Source organism: Ambystoma mexicanum, chromosome 2q, assembly GCF_040938575.1.
Source record: "Ambystoma mexicanum isolate Mex_15411 chromosome 2q, UKY_AmexF1_1, whole genome shotgun sequence".
In the NCBI taxonomy this organism is placed as follows: Eukaryota; Metazoa; Chordata; class Amphibia; order Caudata; family Ambystomatidae; genus Ambystoma; species Ambystoma mexicanum.
In genome coordinates, this window is record NC_090924.1 from 1,482,310,480 (window position 1) to 1,482,323,447 (window position 12,968).

Here is a 12,968-nt window from a genome sequence, read left to right on the forward strand (position 1 = left end):
TGCGTGAAAAAGGGGGACCTCATAACAAATAAAGGTTAGGTGAAACAAGGGAGGGAAGAAAGAGATTAAAGGTTAACTTCCAATAGGGTATCGAACATCATTGTATATGCATTATATGTGTTGAAACAATGCCATGTTATGATGATTTTAGTGAATTGTAAAATGTGCATGATCATGGTGTGGTCATGGTAAGTGTGACCTACGAACATTATAAGGTGGTAAGCCCAATGAATTAAGCTGTTTCATTTGAATGTTTGTGCTGGAAATATTGGTAGTGTGCAGAAGGTGGTTTGCTCTTATATGTGCCCCCTAAGTAGTTTTTGGTATAAACTACACAACCGCACACTCCCTTATTGCCAAGGTGTCAGAAAAGTATAACGTTTTAGAGATACTTATCTATATATATATATATATATTTTTATACAAGCCAACCACATACAATGGGGACAGAGACACCCCTGGCCCATATCTGTAAGAGTTTACCTGGGTATGCTGAACGCATTAGAAAGTACCACGATCAGTGGGTCACAGAGTTAAAGGGAGAGGGTCTGCCCCAAATATTGCCCGAAGGAGGATCTTTTGATAAAAATGTTCTAGACATCGTGGCTACATGCATCTTTATGCAATATACGGGGAAACAGTTCCACAATAGGAGGGAGATATTAGATCTCTGGAGATTGTTTGAAGAGGTGCCTCCTATCAAAAAGATAGAGCCGATGACGAATTTGCCATCCACCACAGACAACCCGTTACTGATACCCAAAGGCAATAAGGAAGTAGCTGAGGAAGAAAAACCAGGTGAAGTGACACGGTTGTACCCTATACTTAATAAACCGGTGCCCGCAGAAGGGTATAGTGACCCCACATATGTGCCCCCAACTCAAGCTACAACAACACATGGCCTGACTGCACCCCAGCCATATGAGGGTCATAGACAACGTGGACAGATATGTACACCCACAGTAGATATAGAGAAGTTAACAGAGGATTTAGATTCAAGGCTCTCATTAGCAAGAGAGAAATTATCTAGAATTAAAAATATCTGTGAGCAAAGTGGGACTAATACTGCCCGGTCAGAGCAAACACCAAGAGCACAAAATAATGACAGGGCGATTGAGGAGGGGTGGAAGAAGGGGGAAATATTGTTCAGAATACAAGAGCCCACGCGAATAATAGAAGTAAACAGGGGCAAGTGAACATGCAGATGATGAGATTTTGGTCACAGGGGGAAGAGAGGACTTGTGGTGTGATGTGGAGGACGATGAAGAAGAAGGTGGGAGATTAAGTGTGGCAATGGGAGGAGAGAGTGGGAGAATGGATAGTGCACATCTGGGGAGAACAATGGATGAGGAATGGACAGGGCGACTAAGAAATAGGCTAGGGAGAATGGCCCCACTAGGAAGGAAGGGAACGAAGGTGAGTACAAGCAAAGCAACGAAGAGGAAGTTACAACTCCCATTGATACACAGGGGAGGAGGGATACCAGACTACATACCCTGGGCTCAAATGGATAAGGCCAATCTGTTAAAATTGTTACCACCACTGTCCGGAGGGGCAATTAAGTGGATATATGCATTCGAGAAACACACAGCGGGGGTCCCACTGGCGGTAGGGGATGTAAAAAGCCTACTAGTATCAGCGGTTGGGGACCAGGCAGATAGAGTGTGGATAAAAGCCTTTTTTTCCGGGGGTGACAATAGATTGTGACCGCCATGATGGTACCTCATTTAACACAGTGCGAGCACGAGTGTGGGACGCATTAAGAGAAACATTTCCAGATACACCAGACTTACAGTCGGTTATGCAATGCACAATGAACGAGGGGGAGGATGCTATGGATTACATTTTTCGGGTACAGGAGATGTGGAGAGCGGCAACGGGCACGCCCTGGTACCAGTCAACATCATTATTTTATTTCATAATCAAGAGAGGCCTGCCTAAGGAGGTACAGAAAGCACTTGACAAAATTGCAGGGATGGAGGCGAAGGGGTGGCCCGAAATGCAGAGTATAATAGTACACCACTGCAAACGTATAAAGGAACGAGAAAAAGAAATAGCACAAAAAAGATTGGCAGATGAGGCCAAGTTAGTACAAAGAAACTGGTGAAGGTCGCTGCAGCAGTTGCAGCGCTCCCACATAGTAGGGAGGGAGATGAGGAGGAGGAGGGGCTGGTAGCAATACAGGGGAGGATGGCAGCGAATTGGGCAGGAGCGGGACAACAGCAGTGGAACGGACAGGAGCAGTACGGAGGTCCGCAGTGGCAGGATTGGGCCCCTCGAGGGGGACGAGGTGGGTACAGGGGTTGCAGAGGAGGGGGGCAGGGGTACGTTGGTAATGAAGGATATGGGGGTGATATAAACTCTTCCGGGTGGGATAAAACACCAGTAAGACAGTTTTCAGAGTTGAACAGATTTTTTTATTTGAAACTCTATGAAAGTTCAAATTGATTAAACAGTTTCCTTTAATCAGATGGCGAGGAAAAAGGACATTTGGAGATTTGGAGTCTCTTCAAGTATTGGTTTGGCTTAATACTTGACCCTTGGTTGAAAACCCCTCTTCTTTTCTCAAGAACTACCTCTTCTTTAAGGCTTGACTTATCTGTGTGATAAGAAAGTTAAAAAAACAAGGATGCTCCTCTTTTTTTTCACTTTTCAACGCCTTTCGAACTCATTCTCTCTGGCGTGATGTTTTAACTATAAGTGCCGGTTCCCTCTCATGTATAAACGTAGTTAGAGTCTCTCCCCAACGACAGGCTAGCGTGGCTCCACCCCTTCGATACGTTACTCACTCACTTGCACTCCAATGCTGCAGGTCCGCTAGAAGTCCGGTGTCAGCTGGGCGATTATTTCAGTTTGATCCTCCTCTCCTTCTAACGCAGCGTCCTTCGGTGGGCTGTTTCTCCAGCCCCGCCTGCTCAGCCAATCACTTTTCGGTTAGCCTCTCACAGCTGTCCCATGACGCGTAACGACGCGTATGACAGCCTTCTCTCTTCGGGCCTCTTCTTTGAACTCCCGATGGAGAACTCCACCCACAGGTCGGCGGGGGCTAGAAGGAGGAGCGGCTGCTCACTTTCTTCTCCCGACACTGTGCAAGCCGCTTTCTCGCCTGCTCGTACCTCATCGGATGCGTAATGGATTTTTCTTCCATCTAACGGCTTCCCGCTCCCAGCCGGGCTGCTTCTCATTTCATCCAGCACAACAGGTGCAAAAACGTACGGGCACAACAGGTGCCAAGAAGCCTTCAGGCACAACAGGTGCAACGACTTTGTAGCAAGTCTCTAATCATAGTTTTCTTTCAATATGCCCACCCGTATGTTGGTCCATCTTCCGCCGTCAGCTCCTGAAAAAACAACCACATAAATATATTCCAACCATCAGTCTTAGAGAAACTGACCCTTCTTTTTCACCTCTCATTCATTGGCTTAACCTTGCTGTCCCTCAAGTGCCCACCCCCTTTATGACTTCCGCCTAATGCTCTAGGATTGCTGTGATGCTGGGTCAGCCGGAGTTCCCTAGTGTCAGATCTCTCTCCTGTCCTCTCACTTCATCACAGGGGGGCAAGGCCCCAGAGGGGCACAAGGGAGCTGCTGGAATTGCGGGAGGTGGGGGCACTTCTCACGAGAATGTAGGAACAGACCAAACAACGGATTTTAGGATATGGAGCAATACGGTAACACCCACCCAGGGAGCCCATATGGCCTCCCAATGGGAATACAACAGAGGCAACAGGAGCAAGGGTATGTAGACCAAAGACACGTTCAACACAGCAGAACACAGGGTCACCCACAGAACGACGAACCTATGCACTACACACCAGGACACCCTTTCGCCACAGTTGCGAACGGGGCACCTGCCCCAGCCCCCTATAGCTGTGTAGCGGTTGTATCAGGCAATGTTTTTAGTCAAGGGGGCGCAATGAGGCAGCCAGCATAGGACAGCCCACAGTAAACACTTGCGTGTCCCATCCTATCTACCACCTACAATGCAGCGGAGGAACCATTGGTGGGGGCACAGATAGGAGACAAGCAGTTCATATTTATGGTAGATTCGGGAGCCGAAAAATCAAGCATACGTGAGGGTCGGTTTCCGCTTTCTAACCGTAGGTTGGAGACGCAGAGGTTCTCTGGGGCTGTCATCGAAGTTCCTTACACAGAAGAGTTGGATGTGACAGTGGGGGGTTAGACAGTGAGGACGCCCCTACTGTATTACGAACATTCCCCAATAAACTTGCTCGGAAGGGACCTTCTCAGTAAGCTCAATATGACTATATCCTTCACAGAAAGAGGGATAGTTTGCTCCACCCCAGGAATATGCCCGCTGCGTGCAATGCTAATAGTACATGCGCGAGCAACAGCACCAGAGATACGTGGCATGCCAGTAGACAAAAGTGTGTTCATTGAAGGGTTGAAAACTCTAGCCCGAGTAGTACCTGAGCTAAAAAGGTTAGAATGGAGGGTACCAACAGAATTCGTCTTCCGCCCAATAGTACGCACAGACATTACACCAGGGTCCGTGATATCTTTGGATTTACATGCAGTACAGATATCAGCCAAGAGAATTGCAGTAATTGGTATGGACATAGATGGGTGTGAATGGCGCACTGTGCTGTGCATCAATGCTGACATAGCCTTACGTGATCTATCAGATGAGGATCTCTTTTCTGACTCAGAAAGTGACGGAGAAATAATAATGGAAATAGCCATACCATGAGATATCTTGATACAAACGAGACAAGTGCCTGTACAGCTAATGGCTGTGGTGGGAGCACCACCTTCCTTTTTTGATGATGACATGAAATTAGTGCCAAGCAACTTGTGCACTACAGGCCCCCATGATGTAGGGTTGTTGCACGGAGTTACCCCAGTCACGATAAAACTAAAACCAGGAGCAATCCTGCCCCGAGTAAAACAGTACCCATTGTCCCGTGAAGCTGAGGAAGGGATAAAAGAAACGATAAGTGCCTTATTGGCCCAGGGAATAATAGTACCCTCAAATTCCCCATGTAATACTTGCATTTACCCGATCAAAAAAACAAAGGGAGGGGCATGGAGGATGATCCAGGACCTACGCCCACTAAATGACGTCATACAAAAAGAGTTTCCTCTAGTCCCGAACCCGGCATCGATACTTTGCAGTATCCCAAAAAACACACCACATTTCACAGTAGTTGATTTGAAAAATACATTTTTCCCCATTCCCTTGGCAGAAGAGAGCAGATACTTGACAGCATTTACACTAGGGCGGAAAAGATATGAGCATTGCAGGTTACCACAGGGTTACTGTGAGAGCCCCAGTATATTCAATCGTATCCACCACGAAGACTTGGGAAATTTGACAGCTGAGAGTACAATCATTCAGTACGTAGATGACTTGCGCATATGCCCAGAGAATTAAGAAGAGTGCAGGAAAGACCCAGTTACACTCCTAACACTGCTAGCCCATAAGGGGTACAAAGTGGACAGAGGAAAACTACAATACTGCCAACCAGAAGTATTATATCTGGGACAGCTGATATCAAAGTATGGCAAGAAGATAATACCTGACAGAGTAGAAGCAATCACAGCAGTAAAAGAGCCAAAAACGGTAAAAGAAATGCAGAAGTTTTTAGGAATGTGCAATTATTGCAGGGCATGGATACTTGACTACGCAAAATACACAAGACCCTTACTACAAGCACTCAAAGAGGCTCAGCGGGAGAATAAAGAAATAAAATGGTCAAAAGAGATGAGTGACTCATTTGAGTCACTAAAAGAGCTAATTTCAAGCGCTCCAGTACTTGCCAACCCAGATATGAGCGCAAATTTTACCTGTTTTCTCACTGCAAGGGAACACTAATGACAGCTGTTCTGACACAAAAGACATCCATGGGACACAAGCCATTGGCTTACTACAGTGGCACACTAGACGCAGTTATGCAAGGACACTTTGCGTGTGAACACTCTCTCGCTGCCGCCGCGTTGCCATTGAGAAAAGTGCCACCATAGTAATGGGATGCTCTGTTACATTATATGTGGAACACTCCCTTTTCGCGATACTGGAAAGATCTAAAAGTAAACTAACATCACAGTGTGCAACAGCGTACAAGATAATATTATCCTGTGCTAACATCCACATAGTGAGGTGCAGAACAGTAAATCCAGCGACATTCATCACCGAGCCATGTACAGTAGAAGACATGCAAAAGCACGATTGTGCAACATACACAGGAGAAGAGGATGAGGGCCCGGTGGTAAGTGAAAATGCCCTAAGGGAAGGAGAAGTGTACTTTGTAGATGGATCAGCATCAATTGACATGGATACAGGTGAGAAACATGTAGGGATGGCGGTAGTGAGACTAGAGGAAGTTGAGTACGAAGTGTTAGTGCAATATCGCCTACCGTCACACTTTTCCGCACAAGCAGCAGAAGTTGTTGCCCTAATTGAAGCATTACGTGCAGCCAAGGGATGCACAGTCACAATATACACAGATTCAGCATACATGACTACAACGGTACACGGTGGTCTGGCTCGATGGGGACAGAGAGGGTTTCGCAGGGCGGATGGGACCCCACTGCAAAATGCCGAGTTGCTACAGGAATTAATTGAGGCACTTAAAGAACCTACAATGGTGGCAATCGTCAAGTGGCAAGCACATACGTCCAATACAGATATTGTATCTTTGGGAAACGCAGCAGCTGCCGCCAAGGAGGCGTCATATTTCCAAAAGGAAACTGCAGGTGAGTACATATTGCAACAACAAGCGTGTGAGGAACTACCAGAAGGGTACAATGCCATGCCCATATCACAAATATTAGAGTTACAGGAAGGAGCAAGTAATAAAGAAAAAGCATTGTGGGAAAAAAGAGGTTGCAGCCAATCGGCAACAGATTTACTATGCCGCCAGAACAACACAGGTAAAGTGGTGATGCCCATTAAATTGATGGAGATAGCGTTCCAGCAATTACACTTCCCAGCACACAATGCCAAACAACACATAGCAGCAGAGATACAGGAAGATTGGTTTGTGCCAGGGCTCCAGGAACATATATCAAGACTAGCAATGGAATGCACAACGTGTCAAATATACAATTCTGGGATGACATTACGGACACTCAGAGGGACAATTCCAAAACCAACAGGGCCCTTCTGGGAACTACATATTGATTACGCAGACATGGGGGAAAGGTGTAATGGGGCACGTTACATGATAGTAGTTGTATGCCCATTCTCGAGGTGGGTTGAGGCTGGTCCATGTGCACGTCCTGATGCTAAGTGCGCCGCAAAGTTCCTATTGAGAGAAGTATTCCCGCGCTGGGGAATTTGCGACGTGATTCGCTCGGACAATGGCACTCATTTTGTGAATTAACTGTTCAAGGAAGTTACTGCATTATTGGGGATCAAACACATGCTTTGCTCGATTTATCACCCTCAAAGCAATGGCGTTGTCAAGAAGATGAACGGCCTATTAAAAAGAAGATTGTCCAAACTATGCTTCTCACTCAAAGAGAACTGGGTGTATTGCTTACCCCTAGCACTATTCGAGTTGAGAAACCAGCCAAGTAAAGACCACCACTTGTCCCCTTACGAGATTGTGACGGGGAGAAGAATGCACACAGCACATTCTCCACTGCGTAGACACTCAGATGCACATAGAAGCGCCACAATATTAGGAGATGAGTTTACTGATTATCTGAAAAAATTGACTGGAGCAGCGCGTTCAATCTCAAGACAACTGTCACCGCCATTTACAAGAGAAGACGGAAACCAAAATGTGTCATTTGTGGAACAGAGCCCCCAAGGACAACTAATGCCAGGGGATTTTATTTATGTTAGAAGCTTTGTGTGCAGATGGAGTGCCCCAAGATTCCATGGCCCATACGAGATAGTTTTTTGTACTCCCACAGCAGTCAAAGTTAAAGGGCTGAGGTACTGGATACATTTAACAGATGTACGGAGGGCCTACAATAATGTTCAGGAGGAAGTGAATGAGGAGGCGCAGACAACAGCAAACAATAACAAATGAAACATTGAATGAAAAAGGTGCAGCTAAAAAGAAGTGTATCAGGTATATTAATATGCTAACAAAGAAATTGATTCACAGGTACGAGAAAGAAATAAATGAATAACATTAATGGTTGAAATGAAAAATGGAAAAAGTGATCGAATATGAATGAGAATAAGTTTCTCTCTCTCTCTCGTTCTCTCTGCACCCATCCCCTCTCTCTCTCCGTCTATTTCACACTATAATTGTATGGTGGCTACAGTACAAAAAGTAAATGTTTACATTTATATACTTAATGCACTTTTATGTTTTGAATAGGAACAACCATGGCAACGAACGGGCAGCCCACGACAGAGAGCAATAGAATATCGAGATATAGAAATACTATAGTAGAAAGTTGTAGATATTCATATGAATGTGGATTGTCTGTGTGTATCGTATTATTTTTTGTGATACTGTTTGGCATAAGCACATATTGGTTCATAGCATTCATCTCTGTCGAGATGAATGATGGGGCGAGGGGGGAACAGAAGTAATATTGCAATTGAAAATATAACAACTGAAAAGGCAAGAGAAGGTGATTTTTTGGTATGGAACGGATACCAGCTTGTATGGGGTTATAACACGAAACCGCCCAAAACAATCAACCACTCCAAGAAAAGCAGTGTTGAAATGAATGTTAGCATAACTCCCCTGCCAAACGTCTCTGACTACAATGCCCTCAGTCTAAATGACCGCAACCCTTCTATCATATCGTGGCTTTACAATACCCCCACCACCCCGCCCACACAAGTAACCACCCCTACAGCAGCCAGTACATTACATCATAGAATAACTGAAGAGAACAAAAAGATGGCAGAAAAGTTTGCATCCCTGTATGATGAATGGACAGAGGGGAATGTGGGAAAAGGGGGGTATAGAGCACACATCGCCCATGAAGCTGCGAGATATCTTAGAAATAATAGGAGGAAAAGGGAGGTGGGAAGTAGGAAGTATGACAAATATCATGGCCTGGGTTTAGATCAAATGGAAGACACAAGACACCCTCACCAGACTAATAAATGGTATGCAGACATGAGCCAAACAAACAACAAATGAGAGCTGCCATGTCTGCTCCCTTATCCCCCATTCCCCAGGAACACCCAAGGTGTTGCTACCAAAAGAATTGCCTCTGATAAATGCCCAATGTCTCCTTCATCTTACGCTGTGCAGAATTAAGAACACCTTTCAGGCACACGAAATAACTTTTAGCCTGCTACAGAACGAGAAAACATGCTACCCGAAAGTGGAAGGAGTAATATGCCTGAAAGAACCATTTTTTGTAATAAAGGGGACATTATTCACAGACAACAGATGGAAAGACGAAGAAGTTACATGCAAAGCAGAGGCGCTGCGGGGAGTGTCACCTGAAAAAAAACGTGTACACCCATATGGAAAGAGCACATCAAAAAGTTAACGTGGGTGACTGCCATTGAAAAACCGTTCAAACTGCCGAAAGAAATAACATATGAAATATGCTTCCAGGGGGAAGGAAAGACCACAATGGGAATAAACAAAGACTGCAACAGGACTCTCACCATCCCAGACATGAGGAAGGGGACAGCAGCACTCATGGACACCTACTGGGTGTGTGGCCGCCAGGCATACTTGCATCTCCCACAATCATGGAGCGGCAGTTGCTCATTGGCCACACTACAGTCAGCACTAATGATGATACCAGAGAGCCACATCGGTGGGGGCAGGAAAGGGCAAGACGCCCCCCGCAAAAACGAGGCCCAACCAACAGAAGAACCGCAGATGTATGTTTTGTCCTCTGGCAACAAGGAGGAAATGCTGTCCTGAAACAGACGATCATCAAACTACATATCCAAGGCATCTTCAGAGCTATTGACACAGATCCCAGACAGATATCGATTGTTTAGCTCTACAGAGACTTTCTTTGCCTCACTCATTCCAAGCATCCAGGCACGGGCGAATGCTAAGTGGCTCCAAATAACCCGCTGGGAGCTGATCCAGTTAGCAAACGACACTGAAAAAGGTTTCAACGTGATCAAGATAGAGCTGAGAGCCCAGCGACTAATGACAATGCAAAATAGGTATGTCTTAGACCTATTAACAGCGAGGGACGGAGGTGTTTGCCGAAAAATCAGAAGTGCATGTTGCACTTCCGTGCCTTCTGAAGACGCAGATAATGGTACATTGTCCCACGTGATCGCAGCAGTGCACAACCTAGGAGAAAGAATGAAAACGGAAGGTGGGGCAGAAGCAAGCACGTGGTTCGACAACCTCTTCTCCTGGGTCCCATCATGGTTAGGAATGACTGTTAAACTACTAATGCCCACAGTAGTGTTCTTACTCCTAATTTTTTGTGTATGCCAGATGGGCTTTCGATGTTGTGCAAGCGCAGTACCAAATGGTACATTGATGATGGCGACAATGGCCAATGCTTGAGGCACAGTGCAAGCTATGCAGGAAGCTCAAGTGCAAACAGGCGAAGAGGCTGGGCCCAAATACCAAATGGTTCCGGTATACCGCAATGGGGATATAATAGACAGATTATGGCACACAACAATTAGAGAGCCCCGGGAACTTGAATGGTATGAGGAGGTGTGGGTGGATTTGGAGGGGGATAGGGACTGTATATACCTGACTTGTACACCAGACGAATATGCTAGAAGGGGGGAAAGCCTGAGGGGGGTGTGCAGGACCTGGATGCCCATAAAGGGCACCCCGGCATGGGACGAAGCGGTGGCTGATGAAAAGGAATGTCAGCGGTTGGGGGAGTTACAGTATTTGTTACTTAAGTAACGAAAGGGGGGAAATGTATTGGAGGACAGGTCAAAGAGACCCCCCCCGCCCCCTGCAGTCCCCTCCTTGTGATGTCTATGACTCATCAGGGGCCCCTCTGCCACCAGGGCCCAGGTGGTGGGTGGACCACTGGCCGACACATTGACCTAACGTACTGTATTAGGCTAGGCCCAGGGAACCATTTTGAAAACCAGAACGCCAACTTAAGACAAGACTCCATGTGCGCTGCAGCACGGCCCCCACCTTCAGAGAGTCCTCGCCTGCCCCTGTTGCCCCCGCTCCCTGGCAGATCCGCTGAAAGCCCGTTCCCACAAACAGTCGGACATGAGCTAGTGTTAGAGCAAACACTGTATCTTTCACCTTCCGCAGTGCATCATTATCCTCAGCGTGACCCGGGCAGCGTGGCTGGCTTGGAAAATAACTGCAAACCGTCCTCGATGAAACAAAAGCCTTAATCCCACACCAAGAAATGGCTCATATTATATATATATATATATATATATATATATATATATATATATATATATATATATATATATGTATATATATATATATATATATATATATATATATATATATATTATATATATATATATATATATATATACCTATATACCTATATACCTATATACATACTTTGCATAACAATGATAACCCTTCTGCAAACCCCCCCCCCCCAGTATGTGCACACACTCAGGGCCCCTGGCCTCCTACCATGTGCTTCTCCAGGGGTAATGTAAAAAGAGTGATACCAAGTCCTTATGCCATGACTGCCCTGATGCTGCTAGAGTGCAAAGGGACACAAGCGCGACAGTATTGTGAACTCTTGTAATGAGATACATAGAATACCATCAAATGTGAATGAACAAATTTAACGTGTATTACTGCCTGGCCCTTAGGGCAGAAAACCAAGGAAGACGTCCATCAATGACACTGATCACGCCTGACCGGACAGCGCCTCCCGAATGAGCCCAGCTGACCTGCCCACCCCACGTTGGCACCCGGCGGTGTCCACCAACCACGGAGCGACGCATCACAGCTGCACATATAGTTAGTCGACGCCACCCAATCCCCATGTACATGTGCCCCCTATAGTGTGTAGGTGCCTATGACACTTTTTGTAAATATAAACGCCTGTCTTTGTGATTGTCAGACAGAGCACTCTCAGAGTTTGCAGAGTTCTTTGCATGCCCTATTTGACTTAGATAAAGCTTCCCTTGAGCTCACCCGCACTTGGTCCTAGCCTTATTCCCATTCGTGGGAGAATCCATTATTGCCTCTCATTGCGTGGAGGGTCATGCTATCTGGGGATGCTCGCCTTCACTGGCCAGTCTCTGGTCAAGCAATGGCATGACCAGAAGGCTAGCATGATGGTGTTTACTCCAGACCAACATCTTCTCATCATGGTTCTAGTAATACAGAGGGTTTTACAGGACAGATGGACAGGGCCCTTCAAAGTTATAAGAAAACCTATTTGGCAGAATTGGGCAACCCCAAGGAGGCGCCTGTGGTCTTTCATACCAACCTGCTGAAGGCTTATGTTTCCAGACCAGAGACAGGAGCTTGTCTGATCAAGAAGAAGAGGAGAGTGACCTTCTCCAAGATCTTCTGAGGGGACATCCTTCAGATGGGTCAGTAGGAGGGGTAAAACTCTCTACTAATCTGACAATGTAGCAACAGGAGGAGTGCAGAGCTTTGTTGACTCACTTTGACCCTCTATTCTCACTTAAACCAGGCTTGACCCCTTGGGGGCAGCATGACATTGACATTGGTGATAGTGTACCTGTTAAAAGCAGGGGCTACAGATGTCAAATAATGTGAGGAATCACATAAAAGAAGAGGGCAACAAGGTTCTTGACCTTGGAGTGATTGAACATTCGGCAAGTCCATGGGCTAGCCACGTTGTGTTAGTGCCAAAATATACAACTAAATCACTTCGATTCTGTGTGGACTATAGAGTCTTGAATTCAGTGACAAACACGGATGCCCATCCCCTGCCAAGGACAGATGAACTGGTGGATAAGCTGTGCTCAAAAACGTTCCTCAGCACCTTTGACCTGACAAGTGGTTTTTGGCAGATTGCCATGACTGACATACCAAGGAGAGGACAGCAGTCTCCACCCCAGTAGGCATGTACCAGTGTAAGGTCATGGCCTTTGGATTAAAGAATGCACCTGTC